The sequence below is a fragment of the Leuresthes tenuis genome, unplaced genomic scaffold (assembly GCF_036924035.1).
Source record: "Leuresthes tenuis unplaced genomic scaffold, fLeuTen1.0.hap1 SCAF_4, whole genome shotgun sequence".
Taxonomy (NCBI): Eukaryota; Metazoa; Chordata; class Actinopteri; order Atheriniformes; family Atherinopsidae; genus Leuresthes; species Leuresthes tenuis.
In genome coordinates, this window is record NW_027325358.1 from 18,779,192 (window position 1) to 18,784,329 (window position 5,138).

The following is a 5,138-nucleotide window of genomic DNA, read 5'->3' on the forward strand; positions in this document are numbered from 1 at the left end:
AACAAGTAAACCTGCAGTTTGGGAGCGAAGTGCTCTGTTAGGAAAATACCTTACAATGAGATCTTTAAGATATGATGGAGCTCGGTCATTAAGAGCTTTATATGTGAGGAGAAGAATCTTAAATTCTATTGTGAATTTAGGGAGCCAATGAAGAGAAGCTAAAACTGGAGAAACATGATCTCTCCTGTTAGTTCTCATCAGAACTCTGGCTGCAGGATTTTACATACAACACAACATAACGGTTCAGCTTTCTTGGGTTAATCATTACGATCACCACCATGTAGCCTGAATGTCCCTCTCTCAAGGCTTCTCTGACAAGCTACCTTTTTAAAACAGACCAAAATCTAATCACTTTTGAAAAATGTCTAAATACATCTCATCAAACAGCATCTATTGCTCAAACTAGAGATCCGTTCGTGTTTATGTAACATGAGATTAATTTTCCTTATGTTGGAACACAAGTTGCATATCTGTGGGAGCTATGTTGTGTTGCAGCTATTTTACAGCAGAGGCGGTGCGACATGCCTCACACCAGAAGATTCCCTCTCACTGTTTTAGTGGAAAGACTGTTGCCATGTGTTTGTAATCTTTTCTTGGAAGGCTAAGAATAAAGGAAGACGCACATGTTTGACACTGAGAAGGTCCCCAAGCTATTTTATTACCCACGACTCAAATTTATTCAATTATTAGTTAACTCTAAGTAAACAAATAGCATTACAGTACTATTGAAACTGTATCAGTGTGGCTAACTGAATAGTTTTGAATATTATACAGTGGAATAAACTACTGTATACATAAACTTGATTTATACATCTAATATGTGCATTCACTGTTCTTTGCCCTTTTCATGGGTTGTGTTGACATGTTGGCAAAAAACATTTTTTTTTTAAAAAAGGTCAAAAGGCACATCGTTTCAAATACTATAAACAATAAATAGATAAATATATTTTTCAAAAATGACCAGGAAGCAAAAGGCGAACACTCAGAGGAAAGAGCTGTAATAATATGTTTTCTATATAAAATATTTGCAGTTTTACTTGCATTTTTTTCTGTTTTGTCCAGCCTCAGTTACCCTAAAATAACTGTTTCTGTAGTTTACCTCCTTACCTCCAGTTGCTCCATGACATCTGATAATATTAGCAATGCCATAGTGAATGACTGCATATTATTTCTGTCAAAACTTAAGGCTAAAGTGCAAAACGACACGGGGTACGGTCTGAACAGGTCACAGGTCCATCACAGTGTGAGAAACAGACCAAACACATAACGTGTAACATTGTGCCGCTGAAAAAAAACATTAGATTGTGATTAAGTGCATTTCTTTGAAACACGATAACAACAGTTAGGCCCTCATACTCAGTATGAGCTGGAAATAATAATCTCTCGAGTCTTGCCACTTAAAAAGGAGTATCCCAGGCTGTGTCAGAAGCTACAGTTAAAGACTGATGGTCCGTGAGAGGAAGCAGGAGCCTCCTTGCTACAGCCCAAGGGTCTGCCCCGACTCATGCTGACATGCTGAAACTAATGGTAAGAGTACTGTGGCTGAGCAGACAGGAGGTAAGACAAACTGTGTTGCATATTTATCAGAGTTTCTTCACTAGTAGAAGAAAAATCATTTTGCATTTCTGTTCTGTATGTGGAATAAACTGGTTGTGTACAAAGTCGGTTGATTTTATTCAAAATATGAGCAGCTCTATTTTGCTGTATTTTACTTACCCTGACCTCCATATTTTTCCATCTTTTCAAAGTGTAAACACCATCATGTGTAACAGCATCCCTGACGTTGCGGAGAAATTGAGGGCAGCAGCAGCAGTAGCATTATTTTGGTGCTATAATTGAAGTCCTAGAGATAAGTTGCTGTGGTATTGGGATTTAAAATCTGCTTGCAGTGACCCACTTTGCTTCATAAACACACAGGCTTCCTCAGTTCATGTGAAAACCCTCATAGGAATTCTTGCGGATGCCACAGTACTTGGAAAGAAGCCATTGCAATTATCCAGACCAACCTAAGGAAAAAACATATCCACTCACAGCTCAGTTGTGGCACATTAGACCCAACCCTGTCATGGGGATGGGTTTTAATAATATTTACAGATCATATTTTGAGATTGTGGAACGGATAATTAAGGGGCAGCTGGTGATCACATTTATTTCTACAAAGCACAGGCCCCATAAGTACTCAGAGAATTTGTGGTTTATTTTTTAAGTTTACGTTTGGATATCTCCATTTTCAGTCATTGTATTTTCCACCATCAACGATCACTTTCGTTTTCATCCCTGTGCTTTTCTTCGCCGCTGTGCCATCTCCTTGAACTTTCACTCCCCGTTTGTCTCTGTCCCAGACACTCCTTACTCTCTTCAGATTAAAACGTAATGCAGCATCCTAAGCCAGTGAAAGTAAGGTAATTAAAGCTTCTGCTGGCTTCCCCTCTACAGAATGTTTTCCACAAAATTATCCTCTTCTGTTCCTCTCCCTCTCCCTTTCTCATCCTCATATTGTATTAGCCTGATAGCTGGTAGTAAGATGATGGCCGCTCTGCTCCCAGTGGAATATCTGGCCTACATTTGTTTGCAGTGCAGTCTAAGTGTGTGCTTGCATTAAAGATTTCCAGTTTTCTGCAGCAAAGCCCTTTTGTCTCCTCTGTCACAATTTTATGGCTACTCACTGTCCTGTTTCATGCCAGCCTGTCACAGATGTATTTAGTGTTTCTGTCTGTATTTTGGGATGCATCCAGCAATTTTAAATGTCACTATTGCTCGCTTACCATTCAACACACAAACGTGTGCACTTGTAACCTTTGTAACAGGACATATGTGCAAAAAGGCATGTGAAAAAAAAAAACGTATACACACATACGGTACACACAAAGGTCACCTTCGCTGGCTTCATTATAGCTTTATTATGGCTAACAGATGTGCCCATAAATCACATGTCCCATGGCGGAGCAAGAAGATCCCAAACAAACACAGATAAAGGTGAAACACAGAGGAAAGGCAGACAGACAGACAGAAAGGCACACATCTATGGAATCAATATGTATTGTCTTTGAAAGTGAAATTGAAGAGTTATCTTTTCCATTCTGCTCAGCCTCTTCAAGGAGAGATAAGCAGCTTTAATTATATCATTGCTTTTTCCAAGACTGAATTAAAATTCTCCATCTTGAGAGATAATGTAATAATTGGTGCCCAGATTGGTGCTTTAGATTCTTACATGGCCAAAGTGAGTCCAGGGGATCATTATGAAAATACCCAATTGAACTTCTCTGAATGAAGATTCATTCAAATGTGAAGATCCTCCTTGTGAAACTCATTACCTCTCTCTTCAAATACACAGCCTGTGTCACACTTTAGTGTCTGCTGTACCGAGGAAGTTAATCCCCTCGCTCTTTCTTTTATTTGAAGGGGTGCAGAAAAGAAATCTGTCAAGTCTATGAGAGAAACTTTGATGAGATTTCAATTGTTGTCTGGATAAAAAAAGAAAAAATGTAATTTTTTCGTATCCTGATCATTTTAATCTCCTGTTTTCATACAGTGAGACCTGGCGATTACAGGGTGGTTGTGCCCTCAGACTACCGTGCTTCTGAATAAGATCATAATTTACAAGACAAACATCAGAGATTCCACTTTTCAGAGATTTTTCCAGCCCTTTGGTCTAGATTGAAATCCACTTTTGGATTTCCATTTCTGATTAATGGATTGTTATGATTTCTACTCAGTAAGCATTAGCTGCTCATGACCCTGTTGCTCTTTCCCTTGCTTTGTAAAATGCTAACCTAAACATACCAGAACACACCGCTGCCATCAAAGTCACGATGATCCTTAAGCATGTTTTGAAATTTGACGATAAAACTTACAGGCTTTGGAAAATGCAGATTTTCTTTAAACGCTATGACGACATTGCAATTTGTGCATTAGACTGAAACGTCCGACAGCCATCGGACGGTTAAAAATGGAAATTTACAACAGATATTTGAGATCCTTATTGCTGACTTTCTGAAATTTCCTGAACGAGTTATTTTTTTAAATATCTCGACAATTACAAACAAGAGAGACAGTTATCAATTAGCTAATAAGTTGTTGTAGAATCTGGGACCCACTTCTACAGTACGCTTTTCAAAAAATTATTTGTTCAGCTTTACTGTCCTTACTTCCCTATTCTAATCAGTTCAAATTTTGTTATCTTTGTCTAGAGTGTTGCTGTCAATGACTTCCCCATCGTTCTCAGCCATTCCTTTGCATTTAGTGCTACTTAGCTAATGTGAGCTAACCAAGAGTGTGATCATGGTGAACATTACAGCAAAACATGCAAGTAATAGTATTATAGTTGCAAGCATGTTATATGAGAATTAAGCTCCTTTAAAGGATGATGTAGAACCTATCAGTTTGTTTGGTGAGTTCACTGTTAAACTGCAATTTCTTAGAGGTAGTTACTTAAGGACAAGACAGTGATTTCTTCTGCATCAATTGCTAATCTAAAAATATTGTCAATCAATAAGTTTCCTGCTGAGTTGTTTATGAAAGAGATAGTATATCTGCTGTACTAAACAGCAGTGATGAACTGTGTCTGATTTCCAAAGACCAAGACAAACTCATGCATATGAAGACATTATTTAATAAAACTCAAATAATTGAATGTCCGCTTTGTTTTTTACATAAGAATTTCATTTTATGGGGAGTCAAAAGTACCATTTATGTTGCAGCTGTATCTAAAAGTTCTGCTGGAGTCATTTTCAGCTCGAGTCAATTTTACATCCCATTGAAGTTGTCTGAATCATGTTTTGTAATGTATTTCTGAGTATTCTTCAGTCATCACGCTAGCTGTACAACCAGGTTTTCTGTGCCTCAAATTAAAAGTTAGACTTTTATCTATTATTATAAATCAGTTATCTTTAAAGATGCCAAGATGTTCCACTGATTAAGCCACATGGAGCATTAACAATCATTAACCTCCAGCTATGATATTGTATGATTTACAGTCTTCCCACTCCCTGCTTGGGATGCTGCAATACCACATCTGAGTTAACTCAGGGTTTATCTGTCTGATCAAAGTTCAGATATGGTTATCATGATGTTTGTAATAAGCTGATGAATTGCTGAAAAAGGCACAGTCTGGTACCACTCACCCACTGTAAAGGGAA

General features: G+C 37.9%; 1 protein-coding gene across 1 annotated transcript in view; it reads right to left on the reverse strand.

Moving 5' to 3' along the window:
• herc3 (HECT and RLD domain containing E3 ubiquitin protein ligase 3) overlaps nt 1–5,138 on the reverse strand; it is a 117,917-nt gene that overhangs the window by 11,065 nt on the left and 101,714 nt on the right. The window lies entirely within an intron of this gene.